The sequence below is a fragment of the Lycorma delicatula genome, chromosome 4 (assembly GCF_047948215.1).
Source record: "Lycorma delicatula isolate Av1 chromosome 4, ASM4794821v1, whole genome shotgun sequence".
NCBI classification, from domain to species: domain Eukaryota; kingdom Metazoa; phylum Arthropoda; class Insecta; order Hemiptera; family Fulgoridae; genus Lycorma; species Lycorma delicatula.
The window spans coordinates 191,207,547-191,234,780 of NC_134458.1; the positions used below are offsets into that span (position 1 = coordinate 191,207,547).

General features: G+C 33.0%; 1 long non-coding RNA gene across 1 annotated transcript in view; it reads right to left on the minus strand.

Annotated features, from left to right (window-relative positions):
* The window catches only part of LOC142323000 (uncharacterized), a 227,236-nt gene extending 200,342 nt beyond the window's left edge, over window positions 1–26,894 (minus strand). The window contains exon 1 of the long non-coding RNA XR_012755992.1: window positions 26,818–26,894. This is a non-coding gene — a long non-coding RNA (uncharacterized LOC142323000). The remainder of the gene's footprint in view (window positions 1–26,817) is intronic.
* Window positions 26,895–27,234: the final 340 nt, after the last annotated feature.

The window sequence follows — 27,234 nt, forward strand, 5'->3', positions numbered from 1 at the left end:
ATTTATTTGGCGAGGCGAGTAATCGATCTTTGATTTCAGTGACTGTATCTGTATTCAACACTGACGCAGATCTTTTTGTGTTCCTTGTTATTAACAGAACCGGTCTCTCTAAATTTTGCGACTAACGTTAATACTGATGTTTTGTTAGGAGCCGGTTTATCTGGGTACTTATGGCGAAACAAATCTTGCACTGCAACCGCTGATTTCGTACTGAAGTACGACTCAACAATGAAAACACGTTCATCTAGCGAAAACACCATCTCATCTCTAGCAATATACTGAACGTTATGATTGCATTGTTGTTACTACCGGCAGTGTTCTACTGCGTCGCCGCGATGTTTAGATGTTGGATGAGTCCATTTCAGTAATGAGTACGGGAGTAAGACTTGACTTTTGAAATTTCATGGATAAGTGATTGATGGGTTGCATTTTATATGGGACACCCTGTATATATATATATATATATATAAACCTTAGAGCTCTCAGTGGGTTTTGGTGTCTAGGGGATGTGAAACACGAAGATATCTCGAAATTTATCATATTTATCTCGAAAATATCTCCGGAAATCGAATCATGGTAAATCATTACAGTAAGTATTTTTGTTATAAAATCTTCCTAATTAAAAGATAACTTTCTGCCCTAACCCGCCCCCCACAACAAAATTCAGTTGTTAGATCCGTCCTTGTTTTTAAGAGAGATAAAAAAATATTTTCCAATTGATTACGGTAAAAACGTAATAATTTTCGTTATACGTGAAATAAAATTTTAGCAAGAACTACCACAATAATTTTTTCTGGAAATACAAAAATAAAAAATAAATCATCTAAAACTGTCTAATACCAAATAAGTATATAAATATATTGAGAAAGAAATTTAAAAAAAAAAAGGAATCGAAATACGATTTTCCTCATTTTATTTAAAATGGATATAAATTTTTGATTATATATCAGAATAAAAAATAATCGATAATATTTACATGAATCGAACTGGAACAGTAATAATCAAAGAACATAAGAAAGAAGTCGTAATAAAAAAAAGTGTCACCTTATAACTCCAGAAGTACTGGACCGTTTATGACAAAACTCGTGTAAGTTTGGTCAATCTCAGTATCTTGAGATTTCATCTAAATAAGGTAATTTTTTTTTAATCATATCTGTTAACAATTAAAAAATAACAAAATTCCAAAAAAAATTTAATACACAAACACACACACACACAGAGAGAGAGAGAGGAACAGAGAGAGTGTTACAAGGGGGAGAGAAAGAGAATAAAAAAAAAATTATTAAATCTAAAAAAATAAAATATAAAGAGAAAATGCAAAATTTTTAAATGAGTTGTCTTTAAATTTTAAACTGTTAAAGAGAAAATAGAAAGAATTAAAACGAGTAAAAAAAAAAAATGTCTCTTTAAATTTTAAACTACATAATATTTTTAAAGGGACGTTTAAATGCCATAAAAAATGACGTACTCTCTTGTTAAATAAAAATGGAACTATTAATACTAATATAGCGTAAAAATGAAATATTTACCGACATGTAAAACAGAGAAAAGAAAAAAATAAATAAATAATTGTAAAATAAAACCAATTTATTTATTTTTTATAAAAATATGATAAATTTTCAACATATATTTATTTAAAAAACATTATTTTTACATTAATCAAGGATGTTTTTTTTTATCAAATTTGTTTGTATAATTATTTATACGAATAATTTAACTACATATCATTTTATGTCTTCTAAAATGATAACGTTATCTGTTCGCTTATAATAATTCGAAAATATTTAAATAATAATAAAATAGATATAATAATGTGTTAAATTAAAATGATAAATCGATTTATAAAACGAAAGATATAGTCAATATATCGATCAGGAGGAAATGAATTAAAAACAGGAGTTATAAAGGAAGTCCAAGAGAATGAAACGGAAATAAAATACAAAGATCTGAATTTATTAGAATATTCAGAGATTTAAATAGTAGAGAAACTTCTGGGATATAAAGGGTACCTACAAAATTACTGTGCAGTTCAGGTGAATAAGCGATACATCGATTATAAAAACTGGTATATAATATTTACGAAAAAGAGAGGAAGTTCTGTCAGACTTCAAAAAAAGTGTTATAGTCATGATATCAAACAAAGAAGGAGCAGATAAATGTGAAGAATACAGGAAAATTAGCTTAACTAGTCATGCAGCAAAAATCTTAACTAGAATTCTGTACAGAAGAATTGAGAGCAGAGTGGAAGAAGTGTTAGGAGAAGACCAATTTGGTTTCAGGAAAAGTATAGGGACAAGGGAAGAAATTTTTGGGCTCAGATTAATAGTAGAAGGAAGATTAAATAAAAACAAATCGACATACTTGGCGTTTATAGACCTAGAAAAGGCATTGGATAACGTAGACTGGAATAAAATGTTCAGAATTTAAAAAAAATTAGGGTTCAAGTATGGAGATATAAAAATAATCGATAACATTTACACGTATCGAACTTCAACAGTAATAATCGAAGAACATAAGAAAGAAGTCGTAATAAAAAAAAGTGTCACTTTATAACTCCAGAATTACTGGACCGATTATGGCAAAACTCGTGTAAGTTTGGTCCATCTCAGTTTCTTGAGATTTCATCTAAAAAATGTCATATTTTTTTAATCATATCTGTTAACAATTAAAAAATAACAAAATTCCAAAAAAAATGTAACACACACACACACAGAGAAAGAGAGAGAGAGAGACAGACAGACTGAAACAGAATCAGAGAGAGAGATTGAGTGACTGACAGACAGACACAGAGAGAGAAACAGAGTGAGAGTATTACACACAACGTGAAGGGGAGAGAGAGAGAGGGGGATTATGACTGAGTGAGGGGTACAGAGGAGTTGACACGCACACACAGAGACACACCCATACACGAAGGCACACACAGAGAGAGAGAAAGAAAGAAAAACACACACACACAGAGAGACAGACAAATAGAGAAAGTAAAAAAGAGAGAAAAAGAGATGAAGTGAGACAGCACAGACACGCAGAAACAGACACACACACACACACACACACATACACGCATAGAGAGAGAGAGAGAGAGAGAGAGTGAGAGAGAGAGAGTGGGGTGAGAGAGAGCGCGAGAGAGGAAGAGAATCAGTGATGGTGTTACAGGGGGGGGAGAGAGGAATAAGAAAAAAATAAATAAATATTGCTACACACACACACACACACACACACACACACACAGAGAGAGAGAGAGAGAGAGAGTGATTGAGAGAGAAAGGGAGGAAGAGAAACAGAGAGGGTGTTACAGGGTGGAGAGAGAGGATAAAAAAAATAAATAAATATTGCTACGCACACACACACACACACACACACACACACACACAGAGAGAGGAAGAGAAACAGAGAGGGTGTTACAGGGTGGAGAGAGAGAATAAAAAAAATAAAAAAATATTGCTACACACACAGACATATACACACACACACTCACACACACACACACACACACACTCACACACACACACACAGAGAGAGAGAGAGAGAGAGAGAGAGAGAGAGAGAGGGAGAGAGTGATTGAGGGAGAAAGGGAGGAAGAGAAACAGAGAGGGTGTTACAGGGTGGAGAGAGAGAATAAAAAAATATATAAATATTGCTACACACACACACACACACACACACACACACACACACACACGTACACGCATAGAAAGAGTGGGGGAGAGAGAGAGAGCGCGAGAGAGGAAGAGAATCAGTGATGGTGTTACAGGGGGGAGAGAGGAATAAGAAAAAAAGAAATAAATATTGCTACACACACACACACACACAGAGAGAGAGAGAGAAAAAGAGAGAGAGAGTGATTGAGAGAGAAAGGGTGGAAGAGAAACAGAGAGGGTGTTACAGGGTGGAGAGAGAGAATAAAAAAAATAAATAAATATTGCTACGCACACACACACACACAGGGAGAGGAAGAGAGAGAGAGAGAGTGTGTGAGAGTTTGAGAAAGAAAGAGGATGAGGGTGACAGAGGGAAAAAGAATTAAGAGAGAAAGAGAGAGTACGATAGTTAAAAACAGAGAAAGACACACACACACACACAACACACACACACACACACTTAGAGATAGAGGGACAGAGATTAAGAAATAGAGAGAGGGAGAGCGCATCTCATCCCAAAATTGCTCTAAACTACTGGAATAACCTGTAGATTGATACGAATGAATAATATTTAAAATTTAAAAAAAATAAATCTGTCTGGTTAGGTCTTGAACTCGATCGTCCAGTTAACTCGGTACTTGTGTGCGTTAAGCCTCGCGACTGAAGAATTTGTTGACCGTACAACTATAGTCCAATAAGGATGTTCCCTATTCCAGTTTATTATCTTTACATTGAACTAGCAGTTAATGATGTTAAAGAACAATTTAGATTCGGAGTAACAGTACAAGGTGAAAAGGTAAAGATGCTACGATTTGCTGATGATATAGTAATTCTAGGCGAGAGTAAAAAAGATTTAGATGAATCAGTGAACAGCATGCATGAAGTCCTACGCAAGAAAATAAACAAGGGGGAATGGAAAGTGAATAACTGGAAAGGGGGAATGGAAATGGGAATAAGGGGAAAGGTGGAATGAAAAGGCAATAAGGGGAAGGGGGAATGGAAAAGGGAAGAAGAAATAAAGGGATAAAGGGAATAAGGGAATAAGGGAATACGGAAAAAAGGGAATAAGGGAAAAATAGAAAGAGAGAAAAAGGGGAAAGGGGAAAATGGGAAAAATAGAAAAAGGGAACTTCTATATATATCGATTGATATATAATAATATAACATGACCACCACGAAATATGTACTAATGAATCGTGAATATTCCGTTAATGATCGATCCGAAAATTCAAATCATGTTAAAAATTATTAAATTTTAAAAAACTTCGATATATATCGATCGATATATATTAATGTAACATGATCACCACGAAATATGTACTAATGAATCGTGAATTTTCCGTTAATGATCGATCCGAAAATTCAAATCATGTTAAAAATTATTAAATTTTAAAAAACTTCGATATATATCGATCGATATATATTAATGTAACATGACCACCACGAAATATGTACTAATGAATCGTGAATTTTCCGTTAATGATCGATCCGAAAATTCAAATCTTGTTAAAAATTACTAAATTTTTCAAAAACTTCGATATATATTAATATAACATGACCACCACGAAATATGTACTAATGAATCGTGAATTTTCCGTTAATGATCGATCCGAAAATTCAAATATGTTAAAAATTACTAAATATTTCAAAAACTTCGATATATATCGATCGATATATATTAATGTATCATGACCACCACGAAATATGTACTGATGAATCGTGAATTTTCCGTTAATGATCGATCCGAAAATTCAAATCATGTTAAAAATTATTAAATTTTAAAAAACTTCGATATATATCGATCGATATATATTAATGTAACATGACCACCACGAAATATGTACTAATGAATCGTGAATTTTCCGTTAATGATCGATCCGAAAATTCAAATCATGTTAAAAATTACTAAATTTTTAAAAACTTCGATATATATCGATCGATATATATTTAGTAACATGACCACCACGAAATATGTACTAATGAATCTGGATTTTCCGTTAATGATCGATCCGAAAATTCAAATCATGTTAAAAATTATTAAATTTAAAAAACTTCGATATATATCGATCGATATATATTAATGTATCATGACCACCACGAAATATGTACTGATGAATCGTGAATTTTCCGTTAATGATCGATCCGAAAATTCAAATCATGTTAAAAATTATTAAATTTTAAAAAACTTCGATATATATCGATCGATATATATTAATGTAACATGACCACCACGAAATATGTACTAATGAATCGTGAATTTTCCGTTAATGATCGATCCGAAAATTCAAATCATGTTAAAAATTACTAAATTTTTAAAAACTTCGATATATATCGATCGATATATATTTAGTAACATGACCACCACGAAATATGTACTAATGAATCTGGATTTTCCGTTAATGATTGATACATTCCGTTGTTAAGCTAAAGGGTCCTTATTTATCTCTGAACCCCTTCCAAAAAGAAAAAATTCAAAGTACGGCGTCTATACGTAAATCGATTTCAACCAAATCTAATTAGGAATATTTTCTGATATTTTTTCGATTTTCTTTGATCAATTTTCATTATTTAAAAAAAAACAAGATATAATGTATTTTGAACGGCTAATTAATTCCATTTCGAGACGTCGTGTGCCAGGGTAACCCATCCGGCTGACATAGTTTAGTAGAAACTATTTTATATATATATATATATATATATATATATTTCCGTCAGACTTCAAAAAAAGTGTTATAGTCATGATACCAAAGAAAGCAGGGGCAGATAAATGTGAAGAATACAGAACAATTAGTTTTAGTCATGCATCAAAAATCTTAACTAGAATTCTATACAGAAGAATTGAGAGGAGAGTGGAAAAATTGTTATAAGTACAATTTGGTTTCAGGAAAAGTATAGGGACAAGGGAAGCAATTTTAGGCCTCAGATAGCAGAAGGTAGATTAAAGAAAAACAAACCAACATGCTTGGCGTTTGTAGACTTAGAAAAGGCGTTCGATAACGTAGACTGGAATAAAATGTTCAGCATTTAAAAAAAATTAGGGTTCAAATACAGAGATAGAAGAACAATTGCTAACATTTACAGGAACCAAACAGCAACAGTAATAATTGAAGAACATAAGAAAGAAGCCGTAATAAGAAAGGGAGTCCGACAAGGATGTTGCCTATCTCCGTTACTTTTTAATCTTTACATGGAACTAGCAGTTAATGATGTTAAAGAACAATTTAGATTCGGAGTAACAGTACAAGGTGAAAAGATAAAGATGCTACGATTTGCTGATGATATAGTAACTATAGCCGAGAGTAAAAAAGATTTAGATGAATCAGTGAACAGCATGGATGAAGTCTTACGCAAGAACTGTCGCGTGAAAAGAAACAAGAACAAAACAAAAATAATGAAATGTAAAAGAAATAATGTAGATGGACCACTGAATATAACAATTTTAATTTCTCTCTTTCCCTGTCACTTTTCTCTGTATGAGTCTGTTTCTGTCTCTGTTCTGTCTTTCTCTCTCTCTTTTTCACTTTCTCATCTATTTTTCATTCCGTTATAGGAATTAAAAATAAACATGGCCGCCATTTTGTTTTTTTCGAAAATTGCTAAGTTTAAAACTTTTATTACTTAGACACATAAAAAGATTGATGTGATTTTTTTATCCGAATTTGAGATATAAATTTTTATATAAATATAACAAAAAATGGCAGAAAGTGGGAAGAAGAAAGGAGAAATTGCCATTTTCCTTCAGGATTTTTTCGTTTAGTTTTACAAATAGAATCCTGAAAAATTATTTCCAGCCCATTATTTTCGAAACACTCTGTATAATAGTATAATTAAATCGTTACTCGCATTGAAACCGCCTGTACTCCAGATAAAGGAATAAATCTAGATTAATAATTGTTATCCCTACTTATTGTTTCTATTTATAAAATAAAATAATTTAAAATGATTAAGATAAAGATGGAATTTACATACGTATTTTGTGAATCCTTTATTTTTTAAAGAGTCAAAATTCATGAATGAAAAGTTTACTTCATTCATAATTTGTCCTTTTAAAAATTAAATCACTTAACGTAATTCAGCCAGTATTACCTGAAACAAATAAAATAAAATTTGGTTATTTAAATATTAAAAAATATTACAATTAATGTGTTTAAATTGTAATTTAAAGGAATTTAAATTTAAATTCCACGATATCTCTGGAATAAAATCATGATGTATTTTCATTTTAGGTACGTTTCATAAAAAAACTACCTATTCTAATTAGTACCAATATTCGAGTTCCGGAAAATTTCGACATATCTACGCATTTCACATCCACCAGACCTCAAACCCATCGTCAGGTTCAAAACTTTATATAAATATATATTTCACTTTCTAGTAGAAACCAAAGAAAGCAAGGGCAGCTAAGTGTGAAGAATACAGAACAATTAGTTTAACTAGTCATTCATCAAAAATCTTAACTAGAATTCTATACTGAAGAATTGAGAGGAGAGTGGAAGAAGTGTTAGGAGAAGATCAATTTGGTTTCAGGAAAAGTATGATATTTTCAATAACCCTGTGGTGCCGTTCATAATTTGATTTGGGGGGGGGGGTACAATGAGATTCCACTGTAATATCTCAGCAACCGCTGGCCCGATTTAAACGAGTCAAACGGCATATGTATTAGCAGGTCAAGAATTAAATATATAATTCATCGGATATACTCTTGATCTATCGGATATTGGTTAACCGAAAATTAAATTGTTTAACCGTATATTTTGATACGATATATTGCAGCTGATGGATGAACGTAGAAATTATAAGAATGCTAGTGATGAATAAAGTAAAAGGAACTATAGACAATTAAGAAATGCTATAAACAGGAAGTGCAAACTGGCGAAAGAAGAGTGGATTAAAGAAAAGTGTTCACAAGTGGAAAGAGAAATGAACATTGGTAAAATAGACGGAGCATACAGGAAACTTAAGGAAAATTTTTGGGTACATAAATTAAAATCTAATAATGTGTTAAACAAAGATGGTACACCAATATATAATACGAAAGGTAAATTCGATAGATGGGTGGAATATATTGAAGAGTTATACGGAGGAAATGAATTAGAAAACGGTGTTATAGAGGAAGAAGAGGAAGTTGAGGAGGATGAAATGGGAGAAACAATACTGAGATCTGAATTTAAGAGAGCATTAAAAGATTTAAATGGCAGAAAGGCTCCTGGAATAGACGAAATACCTGTAGAATTAAAAATTAAAATAGACGGAATACCAATCGCTTCCTCACCTGCACAGCGCACTACAGGTGAGGAAGCGATTGAGAGATTATACAAACTGGTGTGTAATATTTATGAAAAAAGGGAATTTCCGTCAGACTTCAAAAAAAGTGTTATAGTCATGATACCAAAGAAAGCAGGGGCAGATAAATGTGAAGAATACAGAACAATTAGGTTAACTAGTCATGCATCAAAAATCTTAACTAGAATTCTATACAGAAGAATTGAGAGGTGAGTGGAAGAAGTGTTAGGAGAAGACCGATTTGGTATCAGGAAAAGTATAGGAACAAGGGAAGCAATTTTAGGCCTCAGGTTAATAGTAGAAGGAAGATTAAAGAAAAACAAATCATCATACTTGGAGTTTATAGACCTAGAAAAGGCATTCGATAACGTAGACTGGAATAAAGTGTTCAGCATTTTAAAAACGTTAGGGTTCAAATACAGAGATAGAAGAACAATTGCTAACATGTACAGGAAACAAACAGCAACAGTAATAATCGAATAACATAAGAAAGAAGCCGTAATAAGAAAGGGAGTCCGACAAGGATGTTCTCTATTTCCGTTACTTTTTAATCTTTACATGAAACTAGCAGTTAATGATGTTAAAGAATAATTTAGATTCGGAGTAACAGTACAAGGTGAAAAGATAAAGATGCTACGATTTGCTGATGATATAGTAATTCTAGCCGAGAGTAAAAAGGATTTAGAAGAAACAATGAACGGCATAGATGAAGTCCTACGCAAGAACTATCGCGTGAAAATAAACAAGAACAAAACAAAAGTAATGAAATGTAGTAGAAATAACAAAGATGGACCACTGAATGCGAAAATAGGAGGAGAAAAGATTATGGAGGTAGAAGAATTTTGTTATTTGGGAAGTAGAATTTTTAAAGATGGACGAAGCAGGAGCGATATAAAATGCCGAATAGCACAAGCTAAACGAGCCTTCAGTAAGAAATATAATTTGTTTACATCAAAAATTAATTTAAATGACAGGAAAAGATTTTTGAAAGTGTATGTTTGGAGTGTCGCTTTATATGGAAGTGAAACTTGGACGATTGGAATATCTGAGAAGAAAAGATTAGACGCTTTTGAAATGCGGTGCTATAGGAGAATGTTAAAAATCAGATGGGTGGATAAAGTGACAAACGAAGAGGTATTGCGGCAAATAGATGAAGAAAGAATCATTTGGAAAAACATAGTAAAAGAAGAGACAGACTTATAGGCCACATATTAAGCCATCCTGGAACAGTCGTTTTAATATTGGAAGGACAGGTAGAAGGAAACGATTGTGTAGGCAGGCCACGTTTGGAATATGTAAAACAAATTGTTAGGGATGTAGGATGTAGAGGGTATACTGAAATGAAACGACTAGCACTAGATAGGGAATCTTGGAGAGCTGCATCAAACCAGTCAAATGACTGAAGACAAATAAGTAGACACATAACTGACGTAATTTTACGCCAATCGTTTTCAAATTGATACATAAAATATAACATCCAAAAATCTCAATCTAGTTCGTTAATGGGCAAAATCAGACCATTGGGGTGTAAATGGGGGGTCATTTTGAATAACTTTCTTATTAAGTAAAATATCGAATTCGTTTAAAGTTCCTACTATTTTTTTTAGATAACGGCCTAAAACGTATCTCAGTAAAATTTTTGATATCACCAACCATTGGCAAAAGGGGTAGTAAAAATGGGGTTTCCAAAACAAAAACAAAATCACACCGCCCTTAATAGGAATAGGATCGAATCGGTTTAAAGTCTGCGTTATTCTTCTAAACATTACCTAAAACTTTTGCCTTTAACAATTTTTGATATGACCAACCCTTACGGATGACCAAATTGTAAGATGATGGGGTTTTGTAGTATGCTAAACATGCATTGTCGTATTGAGTAAATTTGAAGATTTTTTTTTTTTTAAATTTAAGGTGGAAATACTTTTTATCCTCTATTTTTGTTTCTTGTTTAACCTTCAGGAATACCATTATATATTTCTTCAGTGGATGAGATGAATGATCTGTAAGGTGTGTGAAAATGCCATACGCGACGGGATTTGAACCCGGAACCTCCGGATTTTTTATCCCCTACTTAGCACCGATGAAATCTACTTCCGTCTTACAACGTGCCGAAAGAAATTTATATATTTTGAATGAAATTGGTATAATTACCATCTAGCGGTAAAAAATTGAACTAAAAACTTTATAATATATATTTATAATTTATTAGTAGACCTGGCAATGCTTCACTATTTCTCATATATATATATATATGAGAAATCATCTCTCTTATAAATATATATATATATATATATAGAGAGAGAGAGAGAGAGAGAGAGAGATAGAGTGTGTGTGTGAGAGAGAGAGATTAAATGAACAAAATTGAAAGTTTAATAAAACATTAACAAATTGAACATTTCGGAATTTCATAAAATTTAACCTCTCCCTTTCTCCATTCCTTTTTCCCTTTTCCCATATTCCCTTTCTTCCATCCATTTATGTTTACCTTATTTTCTCCGCCCCCTCGCGTAAATCGGTCCAGTGGTTCTTTAATCTAAAGCGGACACACATATTTCTCCTTTCCAATTCCTTTTCCCAGTTTCCCCTTTTTTAATATTTTTACCTTCTTCCCTTTTCCATTTTTTATTTTCTCTTTCTCCCTTTCCCCCCCCCCACGTCTAAATCGGTCCAGTGGTTCTTTATTCTATAGCGGACACAACTATTTTCCTTTTTCCTGTTTTCCCCTCTTTTTTATATTTTCTCCTTCTTCCCTTTTCCATTTTTTGATTTTTCTCTTTCTCCCTTTTCCCCCCCGCGCGTAAATCAATCCAGTGGTTCTTTATTCTTGCAGACACACATATATCTCCTTTTCCCCGTTTTCCTTTCATTTTTATATTTTCTCCTTCTTCCCTTTTCCATTTTTTATTTTTCTCATTTTCCTTATTTTCCCCCCGCGCGTAAATCGGTCCAGTGGTTCTATATTCTATAGCGGACACAAATATTTTCCATTTCCCTGTTTTCCCCTCTTTTTTTATATTTTCTCCTTCTTCCCTTTTCCATTTTTTATTTTTCTCTTTCTCCCTTTTTTCCGCCCGCGCGTAAATCGGTCCAGTGGTTCTTTATTCTATAGCAGACACAAATATTTTCCTTTTCCCTGTTTTCCCCTCTTTTTTACATTTTCTCCTTTTTCCCTTTTCCATTTTTTGAATTTTCTCTTTCTCCCTTTTTACCCCCGCACTTAAATCGGTCCAGTGGTTCTTTAATCTACAGCGGGCACCCATATTTCTCCTTTCATTTCCTTTTCCCAGTTTCCCCTTTTTTAATATTTTTTCCTTCTTCCCTTTTCAATTTTTGAATTTTTTCATTCTCCCTTTTTCCCCCCACGCGTAAATCGTTCCAGTGGTTCTTTATTCTATAGCGGACACATAGGAAACACTGAAATTGAATCGTAAAATATTTAGTATGCCGTGTGTTGTTTTTACGTCCAACAGATAGCGCTGTTTTTATCCGTCACATCAAGGTATATAAAAAGACGCGCGTATTCGAATGCAACGTTTTATCAAAATTTCAACACCATCGGTGAAGAAATTTCGTAGTTTTAAGATTTTGAACAAACGAACATTTTCATTTTTATTCATTTAAATTTATTAGTAAATTAAAATCAAAGATTAACAATTCTTATTAATATATTTTTAATAAATGATTTATATAATTATTAATTAAAATTATTAGTAAATAAAAAGGATTCATTATTAATTAATATTTAGAAGAAAAAAAACCATTTCCGATTTCCATTTAACTAATTATATAAACGTACATTACAACAGTTTGTCGGAAAGAATGACGAAGTGAGCAGAGAGAGAGCCGTTGACGCGCATCTGGTCCGCGCATCACGTGATACGCTGCGCCAACAGCAGCAAAGGTGGAGCAGCAGCTGCGTCTGTAACTAACGCAACCTACTGGAAAACATACAACACTAAATGAAGAAGAAGGCGTGACAAGCAAACTTAATTTTATCAATATGGCTAGCGTTAAATGTAATATTTCTATTAAATTCTATATCTACTCACTCCTTAGTCATATTTTAAATACATAAAAACCAAAATATTCAGAAAAATATTCTCTACACATTAATATTTCTTTTCTTAAAATGTTTTATGTTCTCAGAAAGATGAGGTCACGAATGCGTTCATGATCCAAAAATAGAAAAATCACGAACGCGAGGCAACTTCCTGGCTTGAATAAAATTGAAAAAGTGTCACGTACGTGATCCAATTTTAGTATTCTTCTACTATATTTTCTGTATGTTAAGCTTTGTTAGAAGTACACCGTTAACAATTTCGCTTGCTGAAATCGCATCAGTATCATCCTACTCGAGGCGAAACAGCATTATATCTACCGCCGAAATTTTAGATTTTTTTTTTTTTCGGTAAAGCTAATCAAGGCTATAAACGAAGGAAGTGACGTGGAGACCGGAAACGTCATGTAGTAGATATATTTTCCTTTCAGGTCAGTATGATATTCGTTAATTAATCTACCGTAGAAATACAGGATGTCCCATGTAAAACGAAACCCATCAATCACTCATCCATGAAATTTCAAAAGTCAAGCTTACTTCCTTACTCGTTACTGAAATGGACTCGTCCAACATCTGAACATCGCGGCGACGCAGTAGAACACTACCGATAGTAATAACAATGCAATCATAACGATCAGTGTATTGGTAGAGATAAGATGGTGTTTTCGCTAAATGAACGTGTTTTCATTGTCGAGTCGTATTTCAGTACGAAATCAGCGGTTGGAGTGCAAGATTTATTTCGCCATAAGTACCCTGATAAACCGCCTCCTAACAAAAAATCAGTATTAAGGTTAGACGCAAAATTTAGAGAGATCGGTTCTGTTAATAACAAGGAACAGAAAAGATCTGCGACAGTGTTGAATACCGATACAGTCGCTGAAATCAAAGACCGATTACTCGCCTCGCCAAATAAATCGATCAGACGTTTGTCTGCTGAAATTAATTTGTCTAAATCGACTGTTCGTCGGGCGACCAAACGATTACAATTACGACCTTATCGCATTCAAACGGTTCATCGACTTCTTGAGCCCGACAAAGAAAAACGGCTACAATATTGTCAACGGTTCCGTCGATTTCTGCGTGAGGGAATTAATGTTATGGATTCGTTATTTTTCACAGATGAAACGCGGTTTCATTTGGATGGCTACGTTAACAGCCAAAACAGTAGCATTTGGAGTGCTGAAAATCCCCACGTTTATCACGAAAAACAATTACACCCGTAGAAGTCGGGCGTTTGGTGCGCGATATCACGGAAGAAAATAATCGGTCCTATTTATTTCGAGTACACCATTAATGGAGAACGATATCAGGATATTTCATTTCAGTTCGTCGCACTCTTGGAAGAGGAAGACAGACACTGCCGGCTACAACATGACGGTGCGATATCGCACTACGCAGGTTCAACTTCTGATTTCGTCGAGGAATTCTTCGGTAATCGTGTTATCGGTCGAGGCTTGTGTCCACCAAGATCGCCAGATTTTTCTACGGCGGATTTTTTTCTACGGGGTTACCTCAAAGAAAAAGCCTACAGCAACAAACCACGAACACTTGAACGATTGAAAGTGAATATTGAATAAGCTGTATTAAATATCCAGCCACAAACTTTGAAAAAAGTTGCAAGAAACGCTGTAAAAATAATTGAAGCTTGTATTCAAGAAGATGGCGGCTACTTCCAACATTTACTCTAAATGTAAGGTAATAGATGGTAACAATAAAAATTACATTTACATTTACACATGCCTTTTTATTATTTCAATACCTACCAATATAAGGTTGGGTTGCGTTTTATATGGGACACTCTGTATATATATATATATATATATATATATATATAAAATGTTAATTTAATCTTACATAATTACCTTTATATTTATAAAACAAAATATATTAATTTCAGTTAAATCCAATAATTAAAAAAATTCCCTTTTTTCAACAAAAAAATTTACTTTTCAAAAATAAAATTCCCTTTTAAAAAAAAACTCCTTTTATAAATCGTTCCATTCATAATTAATTACATTATACTATTATTATACCGTATGAATGAGATTTAAATCGATTTATATTTTCACCCTTGTCGTATATATAATTGAGTTGAAAACTTTGTTGTTCTATTGTTTTAAAAGAGAAAACTTTACTTTTCATTGCCTTCAATATATAAGAAAAAGAACAAAAGGAATATAATAATTAATTTATAAATATTGATGAAATACTCAATTTAAAATTTAAAGTACAATAAAGACGTAAAAAAGAGCTCACATATTTTCAAGGTCATTCAATTCTTTTAATATTTAATTACTCTACCATAATATCTTTAACTCCTTCGTATAAACTTAAAAATTTAAATACCCTTTCTTCAATCACTTTAACTCGAACATATACAGAGTGATTCAGGAGGATAGGCAATATTTTGACAACTCTTTATAGAGGCTAAAAATAAGAAAAAAGTTCATATAAATATAAATCCGAAAACGCTTCGTTAGCCAGTTATATAAAGTAAAAGATTTCGCCCGAGTTTCAATTCCTCCGGGTAAATTAAGGCTTTCTGTAATTTTGGGATGGTAAAATAAAGGGCAAATTCGATTGTTTCTTATGGTTTTTGAACTGGAAAATCGAAAAAATGGCGGCCATGTTTCTTTTTCAATTTATTATATCTCCGTAAATATTAGATTTAGAAGTAAGAACGTATCGGTTCCGTAACCATGGACACATCGGTTCAAATCCCGATTTCATATAGTGTATAGATATATTTTTTTTTTATTTAAATATATTGATTTATTAATAATTATTTTATTTTTCATTTTTTTTTTTTTTTTATTCTTATTAATCAGAGGTTATTAATTAATACATAAATATATTTAAAAAAAAAAAAAAAAAAAAAAATGAAATGCGATTGATTTGGAGAGAGACAGACAGAAAAAGAATGAGGGAGAGAGAGTGACTGACAGAGAGAGAGTGAGAAACAGAGTGAGAGAGACACACACAGTAGGGGAGAGAGAGAGAGAGAGTTCGACTGAGTGAGGAGTACAGAAAGGTAGACGAGCACACACTAAGGTACGGACACGCCTGCACACACACACACACACACACAGAGAGAGAGAGAGAGAGAGAGAGTGTGTGAGTGAAAGAGTAAGAGAGAGAAACACTGACACAGAGGGAGACAGCACAGAGACACAGAAACAGACACACACATAGAGAAGTGACAGGGAAAGAGAGAGAGAGAGAGAGAGCGTGAGAGAGTGACAGTGAGGGAATGAGAGAAAGTGACATGGAGACTCACAGAGAGCGAGTGAGAAGGAGAGAAAGAGATAAATTGAGAGAGCGTTAGAGACGGGCCGAGACAGAGAGAGAGGGAGGGAGAGAGAGGGAAAAGAAGTTGAGAGGCAGCAACAGAGTGTGACACACAAACACACACACACACACACAAAGAGAGAGAAAGAGTGGTTGAGAGACAGTAACAGAGTGTGACACACACACAGAGAGAGAGAGAGAGTGGGAGGGAGTGAAAGAGTTGAGGGACAGTAACAGAGTGTGATACACACACACACACAAACAGAGAGAGAGAGAGAGAGAGTGTTGAGAGAGTAACAGAGTGTGACACACCCACACACACACAGAGAGAGAGAGAGAGAGAGAGAGAGTTGAGAGACAGTAACAGAGTGTTACACACACACACACAAAGAGAGAGAAAGAGTGGTTGAGAGACAGTAACAGAGTGTGACACACCCACACACACACAGAGAGAGAGAGAGAGAGAAAGAGTTGAGAGACAGTAACAGAGTGTGACACACACACACACACAAAGAGAGAGAAAGAAATAGGTTGAGAGAGTAACAGAGTGTTACACACACAACACACACAAAGAGAGAGAAAGAGTGGTTGAGAGACAGTAACAGAGTGTGACACACCCACACACACACAGAGAGAGAGAGAGAGAAAGAGTTGAGAGACAGTAACAGAGTGTGACACACACACAGAGAGAGAGAGAGAGAGAGAGAGAGAGAGAGAGAGAGAGAGTGATTGATACAGCAAGCGAGATACACCCACACATACGTCACGCCAAAATTTGTCAGAATGGATTCAGAGATAATGAAAATGGATATTTCCGATGAAATCTAAAAACCGAAGTTTTTCACGATTACAGTAATTCGTATAAAGAAGTATTGTAATCCCGAAATTCGTAAATCGCTTAAATGACGTAAATCGTTATGGAAAAAGAAAAAATTAATGTTTATTTGTTTATCCGTAAGCATTCCTATACTATTCATGCGATGAAACTTTCGTGAGTTATTTGGCGCACGCACTCGAAGGTTTGTGAATTAGTTTGGACTCGCTAGGTGGACTCGCTTTTACAATATTTGCCCCCTTTAAATTTCTTTACAACATTTTTCTTTCCATGATTTTCCTTCCCCTTTCCTCTTTCCTGGTTTTAATTTTTCCTTTCCTCTTTACCATTTTCCCTTTACCGCGTTTTCCCATTTTTCTTTTAACATTTTCCCCCTTTTATTTTTTACCATATTTTCCGCATTTCCATTTCCTTCAACCATTTCTCTTTACCTTATTTTCCTTCCTCCTTCCTCCCTTCTTTCCCTACGCATAAATCGGTCCAGTAGTTTTATAGTCTATACCGGACACATATATCGGAAATAATGAAATGAAATCGTAAAATATTTAATATAGCGTGTATTGGTTTTTGTCCAACAGATAGCGCTGTCTTACGTATTTAAAATGACGCGCGAATTCGAATACAACGTTGTCTAAAAATTTTAATCTGTGAAAAAATTTCGTACATTTCACATTTCAAGAAACGAACATTTACATATTTATTTATATCGATTGAAACCCGGGCGAAATATTTCGCTAACTTTTAACTCGAAAACAAAACGTTTTCAGACCTATGTTATTATATAATTTTTTCCATTATATTCACCAGTAGAACATTTCCTGAAAATTCCTTCCTTAATTCGTGGTACACCCTGTATTTTCGTTTTAATATTACAAATAAATATCTTATATAGACATGAAATTTGTAATTAACAAGTAAAAGTAATATACACGTTTTTTATGTTAAAATATAACAAAAAAGATAAAATATTAATAATTAAATGATGATATTATTTTTACGTACACTTTTATCTCTCATTAATGACACAAGTAACAATGAAATGAGATAAGTCTAAGTGAATTCATATCACCGTAAAATAATTTATCTCAATTTAATATTAAAAACAGGAAAACGTTACACATGACAATATAAAATAATTAAATTTCAAACAATATTTATCTATCTCATTTTATAAAAGAGAAATACGAAAAAATCTATATTATTATTATACAGCGTGTTTCGATAATAGTAAGCAGCTAACTATAATTTATCATATTCTACTTGTAAAACTAAACAAAAAATATCCTTACAAAAAATGTTAATTTCTCCTTCGTTCTCCCACTGTCCACCATTTTGTTATTTTTAAATAAAAATTTATATCCCAAGTTTTATCTTTCTTCTCTATGTCTCAGTCCCACTTTCTCTCTCTCTCCCCGTTTCTCTTTATCTCTCTGTCTGTCTCTCTCTTTCCGTTTATCTTTCTCCCTTCATGTTTCGCTCTCTCACTCATTCTCTCTCTCTCTGTCTGTCTCTATCGATCTAACACTCTCTCACTCTGTTACCCGCTCTCTCAATCTCTCTATCTCCGCCTCAGTCTGTCTCTCTCTTTCTCCGTCCTCATTCGCTCTTTCTCAGTATATCACTGTATTTCTCACTCTCTCTCTCCCACAGATGCTCTCTCCCTCTCTCTCTCTCTCTCTGTGTGTGTCTCTCTCTCTCCCTCTCTCGCTCACTCTCTCTCTCTCTCTCTCTCTCTCTCTCTCTCTCTCTCTCTCTCTCTCTCTCTCTCTCTCTCTCTCTCTCTGTGTGTGTGTGTGTGTGTGTGTGTGTGTGTGTGTGTGTGTGTGTGTGTGTGTGTGTGTGTGTGTGTGTGTGTGTGTGAGCGCGTGCGTGTTATCTTTCGACTGAAGTAATCTGTACTCTCCTCCCTCTCTATCGAACTCTCTCTCTCTTACTCTGTCTCACTCACTCACTCGCTTACTGTCACTCCCTCTGTCGCTCTCTCTCTCGACATTTTATTTAAGTAGAAAGTTATCGCGATATTTTGGTTTTTCGAAAAATACCCCCATTTCCAATGCCCATTATAGAACACAACCAAGATTTTTTTCGTTATATTTTATATATTTCAATTTGAAAGTGATTGACGCAAAATTATGGCAGTTATCAAGTCCACAAAAAACTGAAATAAACTTTTGAGCAAATTGTGGTTTTGGTATCTGTGGGATATGAAAGTTTTTCCGAAAATCGAAATCAAGATACCCATTACAATTATCCCATTAACAAAGGGATTGTTGTTATAAAATCTACATTTCTGTAACACAAAATATTACACAAACGTTACAAAGAAAATTTCACAATTCTTTTTTAAACTATTCCTGAGATATTAAAATAATCTTCCCTTCTACACATACACACGCGCACGCGCATACAAACACACATATACACTGAAATTATGAAGAATTTTTATATTATAATAAATTTAAAATGAAGAAACCTGCAAACGGTCGACAAATGAAAGAATCCATACAAAGAGATTCATTTTATAAAGTCAGCAGTTTTATTTTCTCTTTGTTACATACTTTAATAGAAGATAATATATATATTATGTGTGTGTGTGTGTGTGTGTGTGTGTGTGTGTGTGTGTGTGTGTGTATGTGTTATATTTTGACTGAAACAGTAACTACTTCCACTCTCTTACTTACTCTTTTTCCCTCTCCCTCTATCTCTCTCTCTCTCTCTCTCTGTGTGTGTGACTTATATTTCGACTGAAATAGTAAGTCTCAGTCTCTGTTTGCGTATATATATACATATATATATATATATATATCTGTGTGTGTGTGTGTGTGTGTGTGTGTGTATGTGTGTATGGGTGTGTGGGTGTGTGGGTGTGTGGGTGTGTGTGGGTGTGTGACTTATATTTCGAGTGAAATAGTGACTCTCTCACGCTCTCCCTTTTCCCTCTCTGTCATTGTCTCTCTGTCCCTCACACACTCTCTCTCTCTCAATCTCTCTCTCTCTCTCTCGTTCTGTGTATTATATTTCGAGTGAAATAGTGACTCTCTCATTCCCTGTCCCCAAATCTCTCCCTCACTCTCTTAGTGTGTATGTGTATTATATTTCAAGTGAAATAATGATTCTCTCTCCCTCTCCTTCCCTCTCCACCAGAATCCATTCCCCTTAGTCTCTCTCACTCTGTCTGTATGTATGTATTATATATGGAGTGAAATGATGACTCTCTCTCTCCCTCTCCCCACTTTTTACTCTCTCTCTCTCTCTCTCACTCTTTGTATAATATTTCGAGTGAAATAATGACTCCCCCCCATATACAACAACCAACACTACCACAAAACAATCCTCCCATTTTTCTATCTCTCACTCTGTCTTTGCATATGTGTATATGGAGTGAAATAGTAATTCTCTCTCTTCCTTTCCCACATTCCCTCCCCCTCGTTTTCTCTCTCTCTCTTTCTCTCTCTGTGTGTGTGTGTGTGTGTGTGTATATGTGTGTGTATATGTGAATTATGTTTTGAGTGAAATAGTGACTCTCTCTCTCTCCCCCTTCCCCACTTCTCTCTCTTTCTGTATGTGTATGTGTGTGTGTATTCTATTTCGAGTAAAATAATGTCACTCTCCCCCCTCTCTACGACACCTACGTGTCTCTCTCACTGTCTCTCTGTGTATGTATTATATATGGAGTGAAATAGTGATTATCACTCTCTCCCACCCCCATTATCTCTCTCTTTCTCTCTCTCTCTCACTCTCTCTCTCTCTCTGTGAATAACTGTAAGTGTGTGTGCGTGTGTATTATATTTCAAGTGAAGTAATGACTGTCTCCCCCTAACCATCACACTCTTCCTCTCTCCATCATCCCTCTTCTCATTCCTTCTCCCCTTTCTCTCTCACTCTGGCTCTTTGTATGTATTATATATATCGAGTGAAATAGTGACTCTCTCCCTCACCCCAGCACAAACTCTCAATCTGTGTGTATAATATTTCGAATGAAATAATGATTCTCCCTCCCACCCTTCCTCTCTCCCTCATCACTCTTCTCTCTCCTTCACCCCTTTCTCTTTCCCTTTCTCTGTATGTATGTATTATATATGGAGTGAAATAGTGACTCTCTCTCCCTGTCCCGTTTTCACTCTCTTTCTCTCTCACACTGTCTCTCTCTCACGTTCTCTCGCTCTCCCTCTCACTGTGTGTGTGTGGGTGTTCATGTTATATTTCGACTCTCTTTCTCTCTCTTTCTGTCACTCTCTCTCTCTCTTTCAGTTTCTCTCTCTCTCTCTCTCTTTCAGTTTATCTCTCTCTCTTTCTCTCAGTCACTCTCTCTCTCTCTACGTGTGTGTGTATTTTTTTCAAGTGAAATATTGCCTCTCTCCCTCACACCCTTCCTCTCTCCATCATTCCTCTTCTCAATCCTTCTCCTTTTTCTCTCTCACTCTCTCTCTGTGTATATATTACATATAGAGTGAAATAGTGACTCTCTCTCCCTTTCTCGTTCTCTCTCTCTCTCTCTCTCTCTCTCTCTCTCTCTCTCTCTCTCTCTCTCTGTGTCTGTATGATATTTCCAGTGAAATAGTGACTCTCTCTCTCCCTTTTCCCACGTCTCTCTCTTTCTGTGTTTGTGCGTGTGTGTGTGGTTATATTTCGTCTAATATAGTGAACTTCCATATAAAGAGAAATACTTCTTTAAAACATCCATTGATATAAAAGAATTATATATAAATTTTTTTTAAAAGATTTCTTTCAAATTTTAATTAGAACTCCTTTATTCAACAAAATTTGAGCAAATAAAAAAATTCATGTTATGATGAAAAACGTACTTATTATATAGTATATGAACCTACTTGCAGACCAGGCAATGCTTCGCTATTGCCGGCGAGTCGAGGGGGGGGGGGAGACAGAGAGAGAGTATAAATGAACACAATTTAAAATTTGATAAAAAATTTAAAAAACTGAACTTCACAAATTTTACCTTTCACTTATTCTACTTCCCTTTTCTCCCTTTCCCCCTTCTTCCTCAACCCTCTCAAAGTTTCCTTTGTCCCTTTTTCCCGCGCGTAAATAGGTCCATTCGTTTTTTGTCATTAGCAGACACACATGCGAACTAGCCTTATATATATATATATATATATATATATATATATATATATATATAATAATAAAAACGTCTGTTTATATATTTGTTGGTTTGTTTCGTAAATATCTCGACGCCAGCACCACCTAGCGGTTCCAAACTAATTCAGAGACCTTCACTGGCATGCGTCCAACCATTCCTGAAAATTTCAACGCTATCCGATGAACGGTTTAGGAAGGCATAAGAGACATACAGACAGACAAACATTCATTTTTATATATATAGATAATATATAAATGAATTATATATTAAATACATAGCAATATTTATACTGCCGCCATTCAATAATCCGAACCCCAGGTAATCCGAAATATTGCTTAAACCGAACCTTTCGAAATCCTGATTTTTAAAATTTTATTACCAAGACGATTACCAAATTGTTTCCTCTATTCGAAGTTGAGGTATAAATTATTATATATAAATAACAAAATCTACATATATTTTTTATTTATTTTTACAAGTAGAATCCAAAAATACATATCCAGCCAAGAATTTTAGAAACATTGTTCTTCTATCTCTGTATTTGAATCGTAATTTAATTAAAATGCTGAACATTTTATTCCAGTCTACGTTATCGAATGCCTTTTCTAGGTCTATAAACGCCAAGTATGTTGGTTTGTTTTTCTTTATTACTGCAGTTAAGAAAAATTCCAAATTTATTTTTTTGATTTTGGACTTTTTTGGGCAATCAAAAGGGGAGGTGTACAACTAGATTTTACAACAGTCCTAAATCCAAAATTTCAACATTCTACACCTAATGGTTATTGAATTATGCGAGATACATAAATACAGATGTCACGCCGAAATTATTCAAAATGGATTCAGGGATGGTCATAATGGATATTTCCCTCTGAAATCGGAAAACCGAAATTATTCTTGATCACATTACTTCCTTTACTTCGTACGAAGAAGTAAAAATCTGAAAAAATTAAAAATATATGTAATTTAATAGGCATTAACGGAAGTCATGTGGTGCATATATCTTTTTTAATATTTATTTTTTTTAAGTAAATTAAAATAAAAAATTTCTAATGTTTTTACTTCCTTGTACAAAGTAAAAAAAATATTATAATAGCGAAAAATTTCGCTTTTCAAATTTTTAAGGAAATATCCATTTTGACCCTTCTTAAATCCAATTTGACTAGTTTTGACGTGACATCTTTACATATCTATCTCATATAATTGAAAAACGATTAGCTATAGAATTTTGAAAATTTGGATTTAGAATTTTTAGAACATTAATTTATACAACTTTCATTTTGATTATAAATTTTTATACATTTTGATTATTTTTAGAAAAAAATTATCCAAAAATGCCTAAAAAAATCTTTTTCTGACATTTAAATTAATTTTTGGTCTAAACAAATTATATTTCTTACTGAAGGCTCGTTTAACTTGTGCTATTCGGCATTTTATATCGCTCCTGCACCGTCCATCTTCAGTAATTCTAAATCCCAAATAACAAAATTCTTCTACCTCCATAACCTTTTCTCCTCCTATTTTCTCATTCAGTGGTCCATATTTGTTATTTCTACTACATTTCATTACTTATGTTTTCTTCTTTATATTTTCATGCGATAGTTCTTGCGTAGGACTTCACCTATGCCGTTCATTATTTCTTCTAAATCCTTTTTATTCTCGGCTAGAATTACTATATCATCAGCAAATCGTAGCATCTTTATCTTTTCACCTTGTACTGTTACTCCGAATCTAAATTCATATCTATCTCATATAATTGAAAAACGATTAGCTATAGAATTTTTCAGTTTTGTGAGAGAGATACGTACAGATGTCACGTCAAAATTAGTCAAATTGGATTTAAGGAGGGTCAAAATGGGTATTTCCTTTAAAATTTGAAAAGCGAAATTTTTCGCTTTGTACAGTAAATAACTTAGTAAATTTTCTTTACTTTGTACAAGGAAGTAAAAACATTAGAAATTTTTTATTTTAATTTATTTTTTTAAAAATAAATTTAAAAAAAAAAGATGAATGCACCACATGACTTCCGTTAATGCCTATTAAATTACATATATTTTTAATTTTTTCAAATTTTTACTTCAATTCGTACGAAGTAAAGGAAGTAATGTGATCAAGGATAATTTCGGCTTTCCGATTTCAGAAGGAAATATCCATTTTGACCATCCCTGAATCCATTTTGAATAATTTCGGCGTGACATCTGTGTATATGTATCTCGCATAATTCAAAAACCATTAGGTGTAGAATGTTGAAATTTTGGATTTAGGACTGTTGTAAAATCTACTTGTACACCTCCCCTTTTGATTGCCCAAAAAAGCCCAAAATCCAAAATAAATTTGGAATTTTTCTTAACTGCAGTAATAAAGAAAAACAAACCAACATACGTGGCGTTTATAGACCTAGAAAAGGCATTCAATAACGTAGACAGGAATAAAATGTTCAGCATTTTTAAAAAATTAGGGTTCAAATACAGAGATAGAAGAACAATTGCTAACATGTACAGAAATCAAACAGCAACAGTAACAATTGAAGAACATAAGAAAGAAGCCGTAATAAGAAAGGGAGTCCGACAAGGATGTTCCCTATCTCCGTTACTTTTTAATCTTTACATGGAACTAGCAGTTAATGATGTTAAAGAACAATTTAGATTCGGAGTAACAGTGCAAGGTGAAAAGATAAAGATGCTACGATTTGCTGATGATATAGTAATTCTAGCTGAAAGTAAAAAGGATTTAGAAGAAACAATGAATGGCATAGCTGAAGTCCTACGCAAGAACTATCGCATGAAAATAAACAAGAAGAAAACAAAAGTAATGAAATGTAGTAGTAATAACAAAGATGGACCACTGAATGTGAAAATAGGAGGAGAAAAGATTATGGAGGTAGAAGAATTTTGTTATTTGGGAAGTAGAATTACTAAAGATGGTCGAAGCAGGAGCGATATAAAATGCCGAATAGCACAAGCGAAACGAGCCTTCATTAAGCAATATAATTTGTTTACGTCAAAAATTAATTTAAATGTCAGGAAAAGATTTTTGAAACTGTATGTTTGGAGTGACGCTTTATATGGAAGTGAAACTTGGACGATCGGAGTATCTGAGAAGAAAACATTAGTAGCTTTTGAAATGCGGTGCTATAGGAGAATGTTAAAAATCAGATGGGTGGATAAAGTGACAAATGAAGAGGTATTGCGACAAATGGATGAAGAAAGAAGCATTTGGAAAAATATAGTTAAAAGAAGAGAGGCCACATACTAAGGCATCCTGGAATAGTCGCTTTAATATAAGAAGGACAGGTAGAAGAAGAAGAAGAAGGAGCGATATAAAATACCGAATAGCACAAGTTAAACGAGCCTTCAGTAAGAAATATAATTTGTTTACATCAAAAATTAATTTAAATGTCAGGAAAAGATTTTTTTAGGCATTTTTGGATAATTTTGTTCTAAAAATAATCAAAATGTATAATCAAAATGAAAGTTATACAAATTAATGTTATAAAAATTCTAAATTTAAATTTTCAAAATTCTATAGCTAATCGTTTTTCAATTATATGAGATAGATATGTAAAGATGTCACTTTAAAACTAGTCAAATTTGATTTAAGAAGGGTCTAAATGGATATTTCCTTTAAAATTTGAAAAGCGAAATTTTTCGCTATTATAATATTTTCTTTACTTTGTACAAGGAAGTAAAAATATTAGAAATTTTTTATTTTAATATTTTTAAAAAATAAATTAAAAAAAAAAAGATGTATGCACAAACCACATGACTTCCGTTTAAATTAAATTACATATATTTATTATTTTTTAGAATTTTTACTTCTTTGTACGAAGTAAAGGAAGTATTGTGATCGGGAATTTTATCAGTTTTCAAATTTCAATGGAAATATCCATTTTGACCATCCCTGAATCCATTTTGTATCATTTCGGCGTGATATCTGTGTGTATGTATCTCGCATAATTCAAAAACCATTAGGCGTAGAATTTAATTTTTAGAAATAGTTAATTTAATCTTTTCAGTTTAAAAATTAAATGTCTTAAATTTAAACATTTTTTTCTTTAAATTATTGGTTTTTTTAAAATTAAATACCATGTTTTGGTATTTAATTTTTAAATACCAGTAATCTTAATTATTTAAAAATTAAATGTCTTAAATTTAAACATTATTTTCATTAAATTACTGTTTTTTAAAAATTAAATACCAAGACTTGGTATTTAATTTTTAAATACCAGAAAACTTTTCAATTTAAAAATTAAATGTAATAGATTTAAACAATTTTTTTTAATAACGATTTTAAAAAATTAAATACTTATATTTGTGTTACAAATGATATTTTAAAATCAAATTGTAAAATAAATAATCAAATAATAATTAATTATATAATACTTATATATCGGAGATTAACCCGTTATATTATTAATTAAAAATTTAACTTTTTCATAAAATAATTACGTTTGTAATACCTTGTACATGACCTTTAAAGGTAATAAAAGCCACAAAATGTTCGAAAGTGTTATTTTTGTAAAAGATAACAACATTTAAAAAATTTTTCATTCTTTAGTTTACAAAATATTATTCAAAATTTAAAATTTCACCACCATAAAACTAAATATATAAATTACCTGATGTTTTAAAGAACGACCGGAGATCGGTTCACGATTTCTTGGCTGCAACAGGTGCTGACTAACAGAGATTGCCGTTTTTCACTATATCCAGCCCTTATGCGCAACCCGGTTCCAGACGCGCAGGGTCATCCCTACCACCAACGAAGGGATCGCAAACCTAGTTTTTTCACCCTTCGTATTATTTCTGCTAAATATTTTCCCATACCGATACATTCATTTATTTATTTATTTATTTTTAATATATTTTCACTGTACGTTCCTTTTTTTGTACTTTCGTTTAATTCTCAATTCCTTTTATTTATCAATTATTATTAAATATTCTTTTTTTTCACAAGTTTCTCGGTTATAAATACACAATTACATGAATTTGATTTCATTCGTTACTGGTGAAATTAAAGTATATATATATTTTTT